Genomic DNA, 21,359 nt, shown 5'->3' with positions numbered 1-21,359 from the left:
AACAAATATGTTACTGGTTTATGAATTTCCTATACTATACTTTTATCATATTTTAGAAAATATTCTATTTTTAAAAACAAGTTTAGTATAAAACATTGTGCTGGGTTAAGCTGGCAGCAACCCCAAACACATCATCTTTACCATGTCTGTCTATCGCATCATTTCTCTTGTGCTTAGTTTAATCTCTTGTTGTTTTGGCCCTCGAAGCAATGGTCTATGCCATAGATACACCATACAGCCTAGGCGTGTAGTTGGCTGTTTCGTCTGAGTTTGTGGGGACATACCTTATGATGTTTGCATAAAGGCAAAGTTCTCAGAATATCTGTAAGTGACATATGAGTATATTTGATAAGGGCCCAATAAACTTCAGTTGCTGTCTTTGATATCATCCCACATAGGACTCTTAGGGTGGCTCGAGAGTCGGCAGAGCACAAAGGGATAAATAATTAGCTTTATGTCCTAATTAATCTGCATCTGGGCCATAGAACTAATAGAAGCCACGGAGGCAGAAAAAATGTAAGACTCTTTTGTACATTTATTTCCTCATGTTTAAGTGCAGTTTGGTCATTCTGAAGTTAGTGGTCTTGTTTTTATGACTCTCATTCCAGAATCTTTCTGGGGATGACTACAGAACACAAAAGAACATTTTTTCCATAACAACCACATAACTTAATAATAAAGGAGTCATATATGAGGTTTTAAAGCTTATTAAAATTGTTCTTTGGAGTCAGTTTGGGGAATAATCTGATCATTGAAAAGAGTTTATGAACTTGGGCAATTTTTCTTTCCCAACAGTTACTCTATTCTTTGAAGTACTAGATATTTCTAGTAGATTTCATCCTAAAATATGAAGGCCAATTCACTGGGCATTTCTTAAAAAATAAAATAACATTTTAAAAAATGCTGTTTTTTTCTCTTTGTCTAGTTAGGTTGTGGTTTGAAAGATATAAGAATTACAACATACTTCATGCATTGAGCTTAACATTTAATCTAATCATAAATTGTTAGTTCAAAATAATCTTTTTGTAGTCTAACTCTATATAAAAGGGTTTATTTGTAATATGTTTCAAATCTTCAAAATATAATGGCCAGTAGAAGAAAATTCAGCCTCCCCCCACCCTGCAATAGGGACATGGTGTCCTAGAAACAGCCAGACCTATACTAGATTCCATTTTAATGCTGAGCCTCCAAAATGGGTCTTTAGAATTAAATTTGGCTATTAGCCCAGATTTACTCAAATTTGTAACAAGCGCTGCTTTGTATTTCAGCATGTCCCAGGCCCCCAACTTTGTAACTGGTTAGGGGAGGGGAAGTGGGAGGAGGCACATGGACAAAAAACAAAAGCAGCTGCAGGAGAGGCAACCCAGTGAAGGGAGAGAAGAAAAACAATACCGCCATAGCAGCTGGGTAGATTCTCAAAAGAAGCGGTCCTCACTTTACATTTGATCAGTCTGAAGTTTTTGAAGCTTTCAAGATGTTCTTTATTGAGGGAGAAGTGAAATGAAGTATATGAGTGAAACTAGCAGATTAATGCATAAATGAAATGAAGAGACCAGTGACTCTTGTATCAACAGTCCTTGCCTCATTTTAGAATTCTGGGCTGCTATTTAATATCCAGCATCAAGATGGTTTCAGAAGGTTATTATTATTATTATTTGCTTTCCTTTTCTTAATTTTTTAAATCTCATTGTTTCATGGAGAATATACCTGGATCAGGCCAAATCTTCTCACATCCAAGATCAAATAGGGTTTGTTAAGTGTACACAACATGTGATCCAAACTGGGAAGACAGGCAGCATGGTAGAACCTTGATCTGTCTATTTTGTGGAATGATATGATTGGTCACAAAGATCAGAAGTAACCAGGGAACATGGAAGAGGTGGAATGGCTGTCTGGGCTAGCAAAATGTCCCTTGGAGGTGACATGTCCGTGTTGTACAAATGGCTCATATATATGCACTATTTATGTCATTGCTTTGCTTAGCACCATGGGCAAATTCTGAATTTTACAAGGTGGCTCAGCCTGCAAGGAAATTTTTATCATAACCTGTCAGCCACAGTGTTTAAGAAACCTTTATAAAGAACAAAAATGAATTCTTAATAGAACCACATTTGAGTATGGAAAATGGGATCTGTTAAAGACCACAGTACATCTTTAGGTTTTCTTTTCTTTTTCGCGGTGCTGGGGATAGGACCCAGGGTCATGTGGGTGCTAGGCAAATGCTCTACCATTGGGCCAAACTCCCAACCCCTGTAGGACACCTTTGGGCATCAAAATTTTTTATTTTTTTCTTGAAGGTAAAAGTAGGCCTGAGTGGAGGATGCCATTCTGGGCCTTACTCTCTCTTGGATCCAGAGACAAACTGCTTGTGTAGCAGGTTCCTGATACCGTAAGTTCAGGCCTTAAGTGCTTACCCAGTCAAGCCTTAAGGATTCACTTGAACTCTTCAGACCCCCACCCTGGAGTGTCAGGCTGAGTCACAACTGACCCAGAGGTTTAGAGAATTCCTGACTCTCTGAGTCTATCTACCGTGGGGATCAGCAACCTGTTTCTGTAAAGAGCCATGCAACGAATGTCTATCCCAACTATTCAACTATGCTGCCATCAAGCAAGAGTAGCACTGGACAACACATAAAGGAGCAGTGTGGCTGTGTGCCAATAAAATTTTATTTATAAGAATAGGCAGCAGGATGAAGTTGGCCTTTGTGTTGTAGTTTTCAGAGCCCTGATCTGAAGCAAGGGACCTGTGGGGGTAGATCCCAAGAGGAACTGGGATAGAAAAATCTATGTATTTTCTTATGAATGTGGGCCATAAGTCACCGTCACTTAGCAATACTTTGCCATTAATAAAAATCACGGGTATTTTCCTATCTTGTTACAGTTGCTGTGGATATCTCATATCATTCTACTCATCACTACTTTGAAATCGTATATTATACCTCCACCAGCATTATCAGAATATATACATTTTACATTTATTATTACATATATTAATTATAATATGTATTATATGTATATATATTTTTTTTCTATGATGCTAGGGGTTGAACCACAGGAGTACTCTACCACTGAGTTACACCCCTGGTCCTTTTTGTACTTTTGTTTTGAGACAAGGTCTTGCTAAATTGCTGAGGTTGGCCTCAAACTTGTGATCCTCCTGTCTCAGCCTCCCTAGCCACTGGCATTACAGGCATGTACCACCAAGCCCGACACAATTTTTTTTTATTTTTAATGTCCTGCAATTTGTTTTTTTCCCGAATCCTAGGTATTTTATTTTACTTATTTAAGAACATTATTTGGAGAAGGGGGTCCAGAGGGTTAAGCTGGCTGCCCAAGGAGACTAAGAAGCCCTGTCTTACGAGAGAGCCTCGTCTTGTGAGAACTATCCCTTTTCTTTAAAGATACTGTTCCTCTCCTCCCAGCCACTGAGAGGCAGGCGCTCCTCTCCAGCTCTGCCAGGGATGCCCTCCCCTGTTTTCCCCATCTGTGTTCCACCCCGCCTTCAAAGCCCTGCATGGGTCCCTCCGGTCCTTCCTTTCTCTGACTCTACTACCCCTGGTGCCAGTCACAGACACTCACCCCCAGCTCTGCCTTGTGGTAGTGTCGTATTTGTTTATGTATATGTCCTGGCCCTAATGACACCATCAGTTCTGAAATCCAATGGGTCCATGATTCCTTGAGGGAAGAACAACTTCTGCACAGAGTAACACATTAGTATTGGATGGCAGTGACCATGAAGATGACCCTGTGCCGCCCTGACCATGCTGGCGTCTCTCTTCCTGGAGTCTGGCCTTGCATTGGAGAAGATCCAAGATCCTGCATAGCAAAATGATAATGAATGCAAGCTTAGGCAGAATGCTGATGTGTCCATTCTGCTAACTATGTGCTTTGGGCAAGTGCCTGTCTTCATTTCTCTGAGCTTCAATTTCTTCATTGGTAAATTGGTGATCGTACTTACTTGATAGGATGTTGTCAAGAGTAAATAATATACTGACTCTAGAAGAAGAGCCTGGTCTGGTGCATGGCAGATGTTCAGTACTTGGGAGGTGGTGTTTGCCTGAGTTGGTCAATAGCTGGATGCTTGGGGTTAGCCTGGTATAAATCAAGGTTCTGAGGCTAGCCCTATGAACCCCACATTCCTTGAGGTCCTTGAGGATGGAGACATCTGAGCCTGTTATCAGAGGACTTTCACTTTGCAGTGTCAAAGTAGGTAGTGATGGACCAGGAAAGAGGACCCATTTGGATTCTTGTTGTACCAGAGTTAAGCCATTGTGGCAGAGTAAAACTAAGGCTTGGACAAAGTGGCATGACAGCACTAGAGTAAATCTATCCAATCCACCATCCCTTATGATCCTGACACCCATGTCAGCTTGTGATCATTTCTAGGACCCAGTGTCCAGCAGCAGAGAGTCCTGGGATGGTTCCAGGAGCACCTGGGAGAATCAAACTAGAGAGATACCCATTCATATGAACTGAATAGCCTTCCCTTGAACCTCCTTCCATCTTTTTTTTTTTTTTTTTTTTTTTTTTGCGGTGCTGGGGATCGAACCCAGGGCCTTGTGCTTGCAAGGCAAGTACTCTACCAACTGAGCTATCTCCCCAGCCCTCCTCCTTCCATCTTGATGGAGGCTGATCCTTTCCAGTACCTTCTCTTTGAGACAGGGTTCCATGGGCTTCCTGTGGTTCAAGCTGTGGCACTGCAGGTCATGTGTTTGGGGGCACCAGTGACTCGTTGGGATTGTCAGGGCTGTTGGGATGAGGAAAAATGGGCTTCTCTGATTGTATTGCCATTAGGTTGTATATGTGAGTCACAAGCCCTGACTAGGGTGGAGAGAGAGGTCTGAACTTCCTTTCCTGGTCTCCTTACAGACCTGCTGCTGGCCTTCGGGTGACTTCTGCAGGTGGGAGCTGTTGTGGCAGAGTAGAAGAAGTGCAGGACTGAAGGTCAAAGTCCTGGATGTTAGCCTGGGACCTCTGCTAACTAATCTGATGATCTTGGGCAAGCCACTGAACCTCTGTGTGCTTAAGTGACCTTGTCAAAATAGGATAATACTCTCCCTAGTGAATAAATGAAGTAATGTTGAGAAATCATTTTATGAGCAAGCCATTTTCATTAATGCAATCGGGAAACATGCTGGCTTTAGCTCAGAGGGCTGAAATGGTCAAATGAGATAATCAATGTAAATTCTAAAAGAACTCCAATTCACAATCATGGAATTGCTTTTACTAATAAATTAAGCGAGGGTAAACATTCATGTATTGTGACCCAAATTATTTGCCATTTGGTTTTGAAGGCATCTACTGTCAGAAAGGAGTGAAGGCCTTATTTAATAGGATCTTATTTGTATTTTCCCATTGAAGGAGTTTTTTCTTGGAGAAGATTCTACCATATTGATAGTGGCCCAAGTTCACCAGGAAAGCCACACACTTAAACTCCTGCTCCTACTGATAGCCTGATGATCATATAGGAATTCTGAATTCAGATCAGCAAATGATGAGTCTTTACTTGAGAAGCAGACACTTCTGGAGTAACCTCACATTGTCACCTTTTGCTTCTATGTGACAATTCTTTAAAATTTTATGTAGTAATTCTATAAAAATAAAAACCTGAAAGTCAGAAGTCATTTAATGAATTTGTAATGAGAAATAAAATCAGCAGGCTGATTTAGACCTTCAAGGCATCTCTCTCCTGGTTGGGAAAGCTCCCTGGGGGTCTAAATTTCTGTACCTAGTTGAGCACAGAATAATAATAAGGGGAATTCACTGAAGGGCTTCCATGATCAATGATGCTGAGCTCCTAGCCAGGTTCTTGGGATCTGCATCCTTCAGTATAAGTTCATGTTCCCTGTTTCAGAAGTGGACTTGCACCCTGAGGCCCCAGTACAAGCAAGCACAAATCTTTGTAGTTTGCAGTGTGACCTTGTCTGACTGGCTGGACTTTAGGGACAAGTGGTCCTTGTCCCTGGCAAGTTTAAGGGAAGAGTGAAAACCAAGTCAGATGACTCTGAAGTTCCCTCAAATGCCATGACAGGAAGAATGGATTGAGCAAGAATAATATTTTAGGCTTGGGAGATTGAACCTTCTTTTTTAGACAAGGAAGTGGAACATTCCAGACGGTAACACAAGAAACCAAGGAGACCAAGGCTAATGAAACCTCGAGGGAGGAAATAAAAATCTCTCTGGGTTGAAAGAAGCCAGCTGCTTTTCCCCACATCTTCCTGTGTCTAAACTACCTTAGCATTTGGCATGTTGACTGTCTATTTTCCCTGTATTTCCATAATCATCTCGATGATCATTTTATGCTGAGTCAGGAAAGGATGTTCCAATACTATGCTGCCTACGTTCTTTTTTCTTCATGATTGTCAGTCCATCCGGGTGCAGATTAACATTCAAATGTTCTTTTTCAAACAGTGGTCCAGGTAATTTCAAGATACTCTATGTCATCTGATCCCCAAAGCAACCTCATTTTAGAAAGTTGGATAATGAGGCTTAGAGAGGTGAAGGGACATTTCAAAGCACACAGGGGCTTGGAGACCCAGGTGGAAGTGTCTAGCACCTTCTCCCCAGCTGCCTCTCTTGTTCAACACGTTGTCTGACTTTTGTGAATTTTTGAACTTCATGGGAATTCAGGAATGGTATGCCATGTTATTCGTCAGAAGTGTTATTTTGGGAAAAATGGGTCAGAAAGCTCTACCTGGGGGCTTCCAACTGAAATTGATAGATCTGATTCTGATTTAAAACATCCTTCAGAAAAAGAATCCCTAATTTTTTTTTTTAAACAGAATATCTGAGATTAAGAAATTAAACAGTCTTGGAAATACAGCCAGTTCTGCCTTAGTGTTCTTTTTGAAACCTTGAATAAGATGCACATGATTAGAATTTCACCTTTGTTATGTGCCATTATCTCCTGGTGAAATGTTCAGTCAATGTAGAAAACCACCCAACTGATCCAAGTGAGGTCAGTTGGGACTATATGAAACACACACATACACGACCTCATACGCCTATGAACTGTGTGTTAGGAACCACATCTGTCCACACCTGGTGTTACAACTTCCCTTCATTTTCAGATCATCCTCCTGCCACCCCTTCACAGTAACTCATAAGCTGTTGTCCTTCCGATGCCTTTTGACAGGCAAACTTCAGATCTTTGTTCAAGGTGAAGTGACATATTTATTGTTATTCCTTAAGCATTTAATGTGTATAAAATGTGTGTGCTGCCTTTTTTACTAGGTTCCTATCTTTTCAAAAAATGTACATCGCTGATGAAGTTTTCAAGTGTTCAGGCCCTAACTCCATTTCCCTGGTAAGCCTTTTTTTAAAAAAATCGTGCCTTTTACAAAGAATGATGATTTTTAAGCCCTCCTATGTCACATTCTAACACAACTGTCTGGACAGTCATTTTGCACTAAACTTCCCATCCGACTTCTCCCTGTTTAATGTCATTTTCAAGATGAGATAGGGCTCGTTGCTACAGATATTCTGCAATATGATAAATTAAAGTTCTATTTATGATTTATTCAGAATCCACACAAGAAGGAATAGATTTATTTGCCAAAGGAACAAAATTAATGACATTTAAAAATCTTCTAAGTGGAGAGGGTGATTAATGGAAAATGAGAAAGCTAACATTTCACGAAAACTAGCTTTATAGCAGGTCTTGCCGGATGGATGCCTTCCAGCAGCGCTGCCTTTCATCTGCAGGGCAACCAGCTCAGGTACTAGAGAACTGAGGCTCCCAAGTGGCTAGGCTGGCAGTCACAGCTCAGGGGCAGCCTCTCTCCACACCGGTGTGATCCCCAGATTGTCCTCTGCCCCGTTGTTCATCATCTTCCCCATCCATTACTCTGTGTCTTCTGACACACATATACTAGTAGTGAGTTCCTGTGGGTTCTTGCTGACAATTCATCCATTTACCCAGGCAACGTCGGAGAGATTTTTTTTAATCCGTTTTCCTCAACTCCTCCCACTTTTTTTTTTTTTTTTTTTTCAGTGCTTGGAATGAAACCCAAGGCCTCAGGTATGCTAGGCAAGTGCTCCACCAATGAGTTACACCCCAGCCCTTTTAATTTTTTTCTTATTTCTTATTTTTCTTATTTATTTATTTATATATTTTGGCACTGGGGATTGAACTCAGGGGTGATTAAACACTGAGCAACACTCCCAGCCCTTTTAAAATATTTTATTTAAAGGCTGGGTCTCGCTGAGTTGCTTAGGACCTTGATAAGTTGCTGAGGCTGGCTTTGAACTTGCGATTCTCCTGCCTGAGGCTCCTAAGCCACTTGGATTACAGGCTTGCTCCACCATACCCGGCCCCTTTTTGTTTTTTACTTATAGAGAGGGTCTCACTAAGTCGCCCAGGCTGGCTGGCCTCGCTTTGCAATTCTCCTACCTCGGCCTCCCGAGTCACTGGGATCACAGGTGTGCACCACCAGGCCTAGCCTTAAAATGATATGCTTGAATTTGCAGGAGGTAAGTTTGAGTTGTATTTCCTAGTATTCTATGAGGGAGGCTGGCAAGGTAGTGCAGTTAGGTAACTAACATGCAGCCCATCCCAATGAGAATATGGGGCACAAGAATGCGGCTATGATTTTCCTTCCCTCAATTTCCCTATACAAAGAAAGAAAGAACACACATTTAGCCAGGAGCAAATGGAAAGTAGTCAGATGTTGAATAATAAATGATTCTTCTTTGTTAGCATGGATTTAGTAGTTTTCATTACTAATATTTATAACATACTAAATGATAGATCCCAACCCAGGGCAGTTAGTGCTTCTCAAATTTTAATGTGCAACAGAATCACCTGTGAATCTTGTTAGAATACAGATTCTGATAGATCTGAGTGGGCTCCAAGGTTCTGCATTTTTGACAACCTCTCAGGAGATGCAGATGCTGCTTGGTCTAGGAACCCTAGTGTGTGTGTGTGTGTGTGTGTGTGTGTGTGTGGTGTTTGAGGATTGAACCCATGGCCTTGTGAATGCTAGGCAAGCAGACTACCACTGAGCCACAACCCCAGCCCAGGAATCACACTTATGAGGATCAGTATCCTAAGAAATTATGAAGGCATTTATAAGAAGTCTCAAACTATTTTTATAATTCACTGAAGTCTAAAGCAGTAGTTCTCAACTGGGGGCATTTGGCTGTCCGAACTAGACGGTGATACTCAACTGGGGGCATTTGGCTGTCCGAACAGACTAATACAAATATTCCTTCTTTTTTATTTTTTATTTTTATTTTGTATTAAACCCAGGAGTGTTATAGCACTGAGCCACATCCTCAGTCCTTTTATTTTGAGACAGGGTCTCCATAATGTGATCAGGGTCTTGCTAAGTTGCTGAGGCTGGCTTTGAACTTGTGATCCTCCTGCCTCAGCCTCCCAAGTTGCTGGGTTTGTAGGTGTGTGCCACCATGCCCAGCTTACCCCTTCTTGACAAGAGTGATATTCAACCCCATGTGTTGCACCGAATAGTTTGTATTGGTGAATTGCTGCAATTGACATTATTAGGTATCTCTAATTGATTTTAAATGGGGAAGTAAATTAATTATAACATAAATAAATGCAGCTAAGTAAATTAAGAGGAAAACACTTTTGGAATCACAAGATCTATGAGGAACTCCACATACCAAAGGAGACCCACGTGGGTGGAAGGATGGGAATGCCTGCTCTTCATGGAGTGTGAATGCGGTGGGCTGCCCAAGCTGTGCACGCTTGGCCAGCACTGTTTATTGGAGTGGTATGCGAGCGAGCCCATCTGGACGTTTTTGGAACAAACTTGGGACATTCCTTGGACTCCTGAATATGACTTGCAGCTGGGTAGCAACGTGGTGCAATTTTATGATCCACAGATTGAAGATTCTTTTAACAATAGAAATTCTCTGTGGGAGATCTTCTCTTTCAGGGAGTAAAAAATACAGATGAATGCAAAGATCTAGATATGCTTATTAATAGACCTCTCTTGTTTCGTAGGGCATACATGTGATAGCATTTGGATTTTTCAATGTATTAATATAATCAGTTGTGTTTGTGTCATTTAAAACAATAGTTGCAAAAGATAGAGCATAGCTCATCTGAAGATGGATTGGTTGAAGACTTTTTTCTGTCAAGTGTAATTTTCAGGATGGGTTAAAAGAAATTTGATAGGATGCATCTTGCTCCCCAGAGGTATTTGTAAGTTAACTTCCATCTCTCTTGGAAGATAACAAAATAATAGACTAATGTCAACTGGATAATATCAATCCATTTAGAGAAGGGAGAAAGATGTATTGGGTCAACTGAACTGGCTTTAAAATCTGTCCACTCTCAAAGAGAGAAGAATCTAGAGAGCACAGTTCCAACAACTTCAAGGCCAGTAGAATTTTGTAGACAGAGCCCAACTGTTAGACAAGGATGTGTGTAGCCTGTGTATTATACAACTTCAGAAAATCTAGACTTTTCCTATAAATGAAACCAGATCTGCTGAACAGTTGATTTCATCATCTGGAATAACTATTTTTTGTTTTTCTTCCCATGAGTAAAATCAAATAAATCAGCTCAACCATCACAATTTCATTTATTTAATGTTTAAAACTCTAGAATAGCCTATTTTATTCCTATTTCCTCTGTTAGAGTGAACCCTATGAAACTGCTAACACGTGACCATGTTTTACCTACAAAATCAGTAATTTCATGTGGTTCCGTCTAATATTATTTAGTATTTTAATTCTTGTGTTAAAAAGTACTTTTTGTAAGAGTGAGGAAAAACGTGGTCTCTGAACAGTCGACTGTTGTAGGTTTCATCTCTATGGGATGTGGTTTCACATCATAAATCCTTTCCTCTGGGGGTGGCACCTTTCACACTTCATGATGCTCAGGTCATGGTGGTTCCTTCTATAATTTTTAAGAAGATGAATGACTTCTCTTCTAGTTCTAGTTATAGAGGTTTGCATTTTTATTTATAAGCACCATATTTAAGATTAGTTTTAAAACCCCAATTTTAAGATTTTTTTTTTTTTTTTTTTGATACAGCAGATTGAACCCAGGGGTACTTAACCATTGAGCCACATCCCCAGCCCTTTTTATTTTTTATTTTGAGACAGGGCCTCATTAAGTAGCTGAGGCTGGCTTTGAACTCTTAATTCTCCTACCTCAGCTTCCGAAGCCCCGCTTGGGATTACAGGCTTGCCAGCTCTAATTTTAAGATTTTTTAAAACCCTCGTTGTATCCCAGCATTTCTATTCCATCAATCAGACACCTATATCTTGAGATGTGGGCAGGTATCCCTTTGGAGAAAATTGTGTTTTTAAGGTCATAGAAGTGTTTGGAACACTCCAATTGAAAAATGGCTGCTTTAGCTCTGATCTTCTAATGTCCATTGCTATTTTCCAAGACAGAGATGCCAATTGTATCACTTTTCAGACATATTTAACTGTTGAATACCTATTAACATATCATGGAACTAGGAATCCTCAACATAGTCAGGAAAATCCTGTTCCATGTTAGTCACCTTCCAGAAGAGTTCATTTATAATTTGCTGATTTCCCCTTTGCCCTGAAGGATATCTGGGTTGTTTTTTATTTCCCAAGTTTTTGGTTCATTCCAAAATACACATGGATTTGACTTAAGAATTTTGCTAAAGGAATATCATTCCCCTCCAGGGAAATGAAAGTTGCATGTTTCAACATGAGTCTGGAACTCTTAAAACAACTACAAGTGGCGGGGGCGAGGGGGGGGAAGGTTTCAGATCATTATTAGATTGTGCAAAAATTAGATTTATAGGTTTTACTGTGGTCATTGTCAGTGCCTTACTGTGAAGCAGGATCATAACAGGGTGATGGTAAAGAGCTTATTGTGCCCCCTGGGTTATTGTGATTACGTGGATATATTTAGAAGCTGTAAAGAAAGCAAAGCATCAGCTGAGGCCCCACTAGACACTCACAAATTAAGATCTTGCCCATTATGAGAAAAACCCCCAAAAGAAAATATTTGCACAGAAGGAATAAGGAACACTTTCTCACCAAAATGATGTTGTAACATTTCAGGGAAAACAGTGACTGCCACTTATTTATAATTGTCATTGATGTCTCCTAGGGCTCAGCAGTTGTCCCAGAGGATGAGAGAGAGGGAGTATGTGGGAGGCCCACTTTGGGTCTCTGCTTAGGTAAACCTCCACATTATAGCAAATTTATATTTTATCTTTAAAATAGGTTAAAAGCAGCAGACCCTTTCATTACAGTGGCAAGATATAAAATGTAAAGTGATCCCACAGCATGTCATTGTTTAGAAAAGAACCCAACATCATTTCTAACCAACTGTTGGAGCTACTGTATTCTTTCTTCTCATGAGATTTTATGAATTTTTATTTAACTTGTAAATAATTGATGGCAAATAAATGAGTGAGGCTATCATTAATTGGTGACAGGTTCTAGGTGAATGCTTTAACATGTGACTCAACTATTTTAAGAGGAAAAATAAGCTAAATAGGAATATTCATTTCTCACCCTAAGGTAAATGAAATATACTTAAGATCCATGGATGGAAGGAACTGCTTTATACAAATGCACAGAGTTCAATTGTGGGTGATGATTACTTGATAAACTTTTATTGTCTAGCCTGTCTGGTTGGTTACATTTCACAGCACTATGGCCAGATTTACCACAATCACGCAGCACAGCTTTTTTCAAGTCTTTTGATCTGAGAGTGAGGGTTTGCTTGATAGAGGAAGAGTTCCATCCCATTCATACATGGCTGTGATGCAGAGCCATTTCATCTGTGGATTCACTTACTGGCTTAGTGGGCCAAGATATCTTTGGGTCATTTGGCGGGGTTCAGTGTGACTGGGTTTTGTTTCTTTGTCTCTCCATGTGGAAAGAATGAGTGCTCCTTGAGACATGTTGGAGAGACTCTTCCCCAAGTGATAGTGAGTTTCCATCTTGGAACCAACTCTGCTTAACCTTGGGGAGGATCCAGGCCTCAAACCAGCAAGTTCCTCCCATGAGGTCCCTAAGGACTGGAGAGATGGAACACCCTGCAGACTTTCACCCTGTTTCTCAAAATCTCCAGGTGTGTTTAAGACCTCGGGCTAAAGGCAGAGACCTCAGGCAGCACAGAATATCCTTGTACAGAGGCAAATTCTCTTTTCCTTGCATAGTATCTTAATGATAGAGGCAGTCCTGCCCTGGACTGAATTACCTTCAGCAAATGAAGTAAACCCAATCTGTGCAAGGTTTACCTTCACTGATTTGTGGACATTTAGTTTGTGAGTGAAAGCAAAGCCACCAGCTAGTGGGTGACTTTCAGAGTATAAGCCCCTATTCATGGGTTATTGGGTCCAGGAACACAGGACATAGCATTTTATGATCCCTGATTTCTCTCCCTATGCTACCTGCCTCTTTGGCCAGTCAGTGAAATCTGATCATTGATTTTCATTAGTATTTGCCTTCACAAAGCAGAGAAAAGAAGTAAAATTTAGGCTATATATTATAAAACTTCCATCAACTCCAATAATATGTTGGTCAGAGGAAGGTAGAAGCCAATATTTGACAGGAAGAGTATTGCTTTGTTGTACATTCAGTGTTATCACCACAGCATCTCTCTCTAGTAGGTAATCCAATTTAACCTATCAGGAAAATCTGGTCATTTGAGAAACTAAGTTAATTCTATGCCTCTAAGGTAGAGTTCTTAGATGAGAAATCTTGAGGATCCCTGAGATCATATTTAACAAATGCTACATTTATCATGAAAATATTGAAGTCCATATACATTTTGGTAAACACAAATGTAATTTAGGGATTAGGTCTGATTATAAAATGGACATCAAAGTCAGAAATTGGCAAACTCTGACCCATGTACCAAATCTGGCCTGCCACCTCTTTTCAAACAGCCCATGCGCTGATATTTACATTATTTAAATGGTTGGAAGAAAAATCAAAAGAAGAATATTTTATTGTGCACAAATTACATGACATTCAACTCCCAAACTGGTTGTGGTGGTGTACACCCATAATCCCAGTGACTTGAGAGAGAGACTAAATCAGGAAGGTTGCAAGTTTGAGACCAGCCTCAGCAATTTAGCAGTGCCCTCAGCAACTTAGTGAGATCCTGCCTCAAAATAAAAATAAATAAAAAGTGCTGGGGTTGTAACTCAGTGGTAGAGTGCCCCTGGGTTTGATCCCCAGTACAAAAAAATAAATGAATAAATAACAAAAAAATAAATAAATATCAAATCCTAGTGTGCATAAGTAAAGTTTTAGTGCAACACAGCAAGTCTTTTTTTTTTTTTTTTTTTTTTTTTTTTTAAGATGTGGTCTAGTTCTGTTGTCCAGGCTGGTTTCACACTCTTTGGCTCAAGGTATCCTCTTGCCTCAGCCTCCCCAGTAGCTGGGACTAAAGATGTGTACCACTACACCTGGCTAGGTCCATTTATTTTCATATTATCTATGACTGCTTTTGTGCTACAATGAGCAAGTTGACATCCTGGGAGTTTCTAGAAGGTGGACCTGTCCTTGCATTTCTGCTGGTATTAATAGCCTCGTGTTGGTATATTTTAATTTTTCATTTGTTCACTCAGGAACATTTTTTGATCACCTCTATATGTAGGAATGGATGATCAAAATATTTAACAACCATAGGTGTTGGTGAAGTCCCAGCCATTGCAAGGAGAGCCAAGTTTCTAAAGACAGAAGCCTGTCTTGGTAATTTTTCACTCCTCTTGAGTGGGTAAGAGGAGTGTTTATTACTGGAGGAAAGTATGTTTCCTTTTGTGGAAAATCATTCCATTTATGTAGTTCTAGAATGTCTGGTGTGAAATTCCACTTCTAATTTCCTTACCGCACTTTGCTGTATGTTAAGAGCTTCATACCTTCATCATTCCAAACCAGACATTCTAAAATGGAAAGGAAACTCTTGGGAATACATCTAAGGTTAAAAACAAATTTTCATGACACATGGATGGACTAAAACTCTTGTTACCTTGTTTTTGTTTTTTGTTTTTTGTTTTTTCTTGGCGGGGGGTGGGAAGTAAATGTTCCAAAACTCTCCTTTGTTTGAGCAGAGAAAGAAAAGGGTATTGGAAAGTATGTAAATGCCATTGTGTGTTTCCATGAGGGCTTTTCTTATTAGACCTGCCATATCTTAGTCATCTTTTGAGTTTGTTGTCTCCCCAGAAATCACAAAGTCTTGCCAGCATCCAACATTTCAATATTCACACGAGGAAACAGAGATACAGAGAAGGAATATGCCCAAGAACACAGAGTTGAGTAAGAATTCAGGGAACATCTTTAATGCAAGTGTGTGTGTATCTGACTCAAGAGAAGTAAAAATTTGGTTGTTTGGAAGGAGCTTTACAGAACAGGTACTAAAATGAAAATGTATCCTGTATTTACTGGGTAAACATTCATTTAGACCCCACATTTTGCCTGAAGAAGTGAGTATTCCTGAATTTCTCAAAATGCTAGTTCAGGCCTCGTGTGGTGGTGCACGCCTGTAATCCCAGCGACTCAGGAGGCTGAGGCAGGAGGATCAAAAGTTGGAGGCCAACCTCGACAACTTAGTGAGACCCTGTCTCAAAATAAAAAGGGCTGGGGATGTGGCTCAATGGTAAAGTGCCTTTGGGTTCAGTTCCCTAGTACCAAAAAACAAACAAACAAACAAACAAACAAAAAAAAAAAAACCCCACTAGTTCAGGGACAATCTTGGTGGGGCCAACTGTGCAGAGGAGATGGTGGACTTGGAAGGAAGATTCTGGAAAGCCTTTTGGCACATCAGTGTTCAGCTAACTGGACAACCACTGTTGTTTTGAACACTTGCCTTTTCTTGAGAAAATGGTTTCCAGAAAGAGGAATTCTTTCATCCTCAAGAGCTATGCTGGACAGGAGGCTCAAATAGTCATTTTCCTAGCCCTGAAGTGAAATGTTTTTTGTACCCTCAATTTACTGCCCAGGTCTAGAGCACAGCACAGCAAGAAAAATGCCCAGTGCATGGTAGGCAGAATTTTCTGCCTGTGGACATTCACAAGGCTGCATTGTGGAAACAGAAGCCACTCAAATTGTTCATTGTTCTGTGGCTCCTACTTTGGCAGCCAGAAGTGAATTCATTATACGGTGCTTGGCATACTTTTCTTCTGTTTATTTCATGCCATGGGGACAGCAATGCATTCTGTGCTCTCTGCAACCTCTGGCTCCACCTCTTGCTGTTCTAGCCTTCCTCTTGTTTTCCATTCCTTCTGTCTTGCTCCTTTCCAAAACCTGGAGACAAGTAGACTGTGACTGATGACCTGAAATCCTATGGAATGGTTAGGTGGATCAATTTCCTCTAACTTCCAGGAAAACATTTTGTTCTGACATCTGGGTGGGTGAGGCAGTCAACACATATTTATTTAGCACTCATGGGGCACCTACCATAGTACCAGGCCCCCTTTGGGGAACTGCAAGCTCAGACAAATGTCCACAATGGCAAATACACCCCATTTCTCCCTTGGTGTTTCCAGCCCTGAAACTGTGGCCTCCTGGGCTTACAGGAGAGAAATTATGAAGCAATCCTTTCAAAATTACCATTTGCAAGTTTTTTTTTTTTTTTAGACTGAATTATTTGTGCAATGGAAAGCAAGATTAGCATGTCTCTGTACAAGTCAAGGGACTTTTTTTTTTTTTTTTTTGTAAATTCCTGAGCATTGTGGTCTCTCAAATCACAAAGTGTATCCAGTCAACTGGGCATCTGCTTACCATGCGGATTCTGATTCTGCATTTGTGACAACATTCCAGGTCCCCCTGGGACCACCACACTTGAGTAGCACATGGTGCATCAGTGGGTCTCAGCCTTGACTGCAAGTTGGGATCACCTGGGGAGCTTTGAACATGACTCCAGCCTGAACTCCAGCCCTGAGATATTCCCCTGTAACTGCTCTGGGGTGTGGTCTGGACACATGCCATTTTAAAATCCGCCCCCAGGTGGTTTTAATATGCACCACTGTGGATGTGTTGCAGCCTTGCACATGGAAGAATCGGATTTGTGCTCTTGGAAGGGAGGATGTTTTCCTTTTGGTCCTAAGTCAAATGAGTTCTGACTTCAGCCCTTGAAGAGGTGGCCCTTGAAGAAAGCATCCTTTTCTAACTTACTGGTTCTCAACCAGGAGCATCTGGCAATGTCTAGAGACATGCTTGGTTGTCACAGCCGGAGCAGGGGTGCTATTGGCATAGCGTGTGTAGAGGCCAGAGATGCCGCAAAGCAACCTACAGTGCAAATGGCATAGCTGCATGGCAAAGAATGACCCAGCCCCAAATACTGATGGTGCTCAGGCAGAGGATCCCTGGTATAGCTTACCTAAAACCTGCCTCGACAGGGGGGAGTTCAGCACTTCTTTCTTCAATGACTCTTCAGAATAACTAATAATATGTAGCTAATAGCCTTTCTTTTGTGTCTCATTCTATTTTACAACATGCTACTATGACAATCATTTAGATATTGAAGCACAAGCTTCCAAAATCCCTTTCAATTTAAAAATTCTGTGATCAGAAGGGGGAAAATGGAGGTAGTATTGCTTAATATTTACAGATTTCCTCTTTCTGGGGGCAAAAAATTCTGAAAATGGATGATGGCAAGGAATACATACTGTTATAAAATTATTTAATGCCATTGAATTGTAAAATTCATATTACGTATATTTCACCACAGTTTTAAAAAAAAGAGGAGAGAGAGATGCAACCGGGCATGGTGGTGCACACACGCCTGTAATCCCAGCAACTCGGGAGGCTGAGGCAGAAGGATCACAAGTTCGAGGCCAGCCTTAGCAACTTAGCAACACCCTGTCTTAAAAATTAAAAAATAGGACTGGGGAAATAGCTCAGTTGGTAGAATGCTTGCCTTGCAAGCACAAAGCCCTGGGTTTGATCCCCAGCACCACCAAAAAAAAAAAGTAGAAAAAAAAATTAAAAAATAAAAAAGACTGGGGATGTGGCTCAGTGGTAAATTGCCCCTGAGTTCAATTCCCAGTACACCCTCAAGAGAGAGAGACCCCAAAGGTTGAAAATAAATCAGTTGGTTAGACAGAAAAAACCATATGCTCTCCTTCTTCTTAAAGTGAAACCACCACCTGCTCCAGGTTTTTCTTACACTCAATCCTTCTTTGTCTCACTTATGATTGGGATTGCTCGGGTTTGTGTGATTGATGCCCTTCCCCACAAACTGTCAGCTTCATGAGGGCAAGGAGCAAGTCTGCTTTGTTTCCCATGATAGCCCCAATGCCCAGCAATTTTCCTGGGATTTAATAAGTATTCCACAAATATTTGTTGGCTGGATGGATCTATGAGAAAGTATGTTAACCTCCCTGGGAACAGGACTTTGCCATACCCATGCATTCATATTTAATATCTTCTGTCTTCCAGTCCTTTGCTACTGAAGGAGTTGTACGATGGAGAGATTGTAGTTAAGTACTTTTTTAAATTAATTTTTTAATTTGTTCTAATTAGTTGTACATGACAGCAGAATGCATTTATGCATTTTGATAGCTCATACATAAATCGATAAGTGCTTTTTGGATGATGTTATTTTCTGGAAATTGGTTTAGATAAGAAATCACCTGGAGCAGTTTTATGTTGATTAATGCCTGGGCCACACCCCACAGATTCACATTCCACTTATCTGGGATGCATCAGGCATTTATAAGGGGATCCAGGTAATTCCAACCTACACCATGGTGGAGAAGCACCATCAAGGTTTCTGTTTCTCAAAATGTGGTCCCAGGACCAGCAGCATCAGTGTCACTTCAGAACTTTTTGGAAATCCAGAATCTGGAACCCAGGAATCAGAAACTGCCTTTTAACAGAGGCCCCAGGTAAATTGTTTGCTTGTTCAAGCCTGAGAAGCCTACAGGTTCCTTTCTTGTTAATGTTGTATTATTTTAGCCTGGAGAGCCATTGGCTCCACCATGAAAGACAGTGTTGTCTATTTCTGGAGGCCAGAGAGAAGTCTGCAATGCAAAAATAGTTGACAGAGAAAGAGGTATTGTTACCATCAGAATCTGTTGTGCTTCTATTTTAGATAATTGGCTTTGGAGACAAAAGTCAAAAAAGCTTTTTTTTTTTTTTTCTTATTTCATTTCTTCTCTTGGTTTTTAAAACCACCACCCACAAACAACAGGAGGAAAACGACTGGGGAAGGATGCAGGAACCAAACGGGCAGAATAAAATAAGCTCATGCCTTGTAGAAGAAAAATAAAAGACAGAATGCTACATCTTTCAGAGCAAAGAATGCATTTCCTGTTTGCCTTCGCTGAGAGCCTGAGCATAATGCTTCAGTGTGTGAGGGCTGCTGAACAAAGAATGGAGAAATGGCTGAGAGGACAGAGTTTGAACTGCCAAATATTGGCTCAGTTAGAAACCATGTGACAAACGCAGCTCTCGATTTCATTTACCAGGGCAAAAGAGAAATGTGCTCGTGTTTATATCCTTTGCGCTTCGTGTGAAAGAAAATTGAAGGCAACTAATTTTACCTTCTAGAGTTTTCTGTGTTATGATTGAAAGTGTTTTTCCCTACCAAGCTTGTAACCAAATAGCTTTCTGTGAGAAAGTGGGCTTTTATAATAATCCCTGGTTGCATAAAGAAATGTTTCAAAGCCCTAATGTTTTCCCTTAGTGCTGATACTGCTGTGTAGATGATGTGAGAAGCTACTAGAACCACAGCAAAATGGTTCTTGGGTGCTTAAAAAAAAAGGACATTTAGGGATCATCTGATTCAGTGGTGCTTAATCTATTTTTCTGCCTCCATCATACCTGTAGATCATAAAACCCTGCAGTTAGTCTCAGCTGCCTGACGTGAGTCTTCTCAAGCTGGGTGATGCATAGTGGGATTGCAGGAGGTGTAAAGAGGCCATTTTAGAACAAGAAATTTATACTACTGCTTCTCAGACTGCACTGTCTGTCCAAATCAGCTAGGGAACTTTACAAGCTATTGCTCTCTGGGTTCTGCCCCCAGGGATTCTGATATAATAGTTCTGGGATGCAATCTGGTAGGGGATGGCAATTGTTCCCTGGTGATACTAATGAGCAGCCAATGTTGAGAATCATTTCCTTACTATCTTACCCGCTTCTCTTCCTCTGCTACCAATTGCTAGAGAAGTAAGGCCAGGGGCATTAAGGCAATGGCAGGTCTGTGATGGAAACTCACATCTGCATGTTCTGTGGACCCTGCTGCCTCCACAGCCACCTGGAAAGGGGCTTTGTCCTCTTCCTATGAGCATCTCTGGTGATAATTCCCAATAGTATGAGGGAGTTCCATGCTGTTCACTCCAGCACCCTTACCCGTGTCTTCCCCCAGGATGGTTCCAAGGAAAACCCCAAATTTATGGACTAAACTCTTAACGCTATGCTCACCATTGAGTTTGACTTGTTTGTTACCAGAAGTGAAAACACAAAACATTTGTCAGGGGACAAATAGAAGATGGCAGTTGATGCAGTTGAAAGGTGAAGGGCACTATTCCAGGGGACATTTGCCTAACCCCCAACCTCGTGTGTCAAATACTGAGAATAGGAGTGTATATTTTGGCCTCCCTTTCTTGGACCAGCAGTGACTTGAGGTAGAGGCAGGGGATGCCAAGGTTGACAGTGGTGGTCAGCCTTGTTTAGAGCTGGTGGAAGTGATGATATCAGCAGAAGAATGTTTGGTGAGGGTTCTGGGGGGTCTTTTTGTGTAGGCAAAGAGGGGAAATGTCTTGAAATTTGAGGACAGAGGCCTGAAATGACAGGATTATATAGGACCCTATTCCTTGCATGTCCTGTATTGTCAACAGTGCTGGGAGCTCCTAAATACTGCCTGTGTGTGTAAGCATTTTTCCCATGCTCCAGTAGTACAGCTCTATCCTGATACATACAGCACTGTAAACATAAAGATGAAGGAATGCAGTGTTCCAAGGGAATGTTTGCAGATTTCACTGGAGAAAAATGTGGTAGCCTACAAAGACATCAGTTGACTTCCTAAAGGCACTGGGTTAAATTAATCATTGATTAAATGTGGGACTTCACAGTGAGATTTTGTTTTCTAATTCATTAGCGTACATTTGAATAAATTGGCTTCACTGCATAGGTAGACTATTAATTTAGTGAAGTCTTTGTAGCACGTAACCCCCAAATCAGGAAGCATTTTATGCTTATGAGTTGTAGAATTAGGACAAGGGGGTTGATAGCAAGGTCAAAATTTCACTTCTGTTTCTAATTTAACAAATGATAAGTGGTATCAGATGCATATATGAAAATTCTTGTACAGATACTGTCTTTTCTCTGTGTATTTGAGTTCTATAAAAAATGTCAATTTTTTATTGTTGTTGTTTTGGGCCATTGTGATAACTTTAGGAAGCAATAAGGGTGAAAAACAAAAATAAATCCCTCAAAAC

General features: G+C 40.7%; 1 protein-coding gene across 1 annotated transcript in view; it reads left to right on the top strand.

The window, feature by feature from the left end:
- Positions 1-21,359, top strand: part of Gpm6b (glycoprotein M6B) — a 156,343-nt gene that overhangs the window by 29,354 nt on the left and 105,630 nt on the right. The gene's annotated exons all lie outside the window — the stretch shown is intronic.

This window comes from Sciurus carolinensis, chromosome X (assembly GCF_902686445.1).
Source record: "Sciurus carolinensis chromosome X, mSciCar1.2, whole genome shotgun sequence".
In the NCBI taxonomy this organism is placed as follows: Eukaryota; Metazoa; Chordata; class Mammalia; order Rodentia; family Sciuridae; genus Sciurus; species Sciurus carolinensis.
Note: the sequence above shows the minus strand (reverse complement) of the source record. Positions and strands in the feature narration are given on the sequence as shown.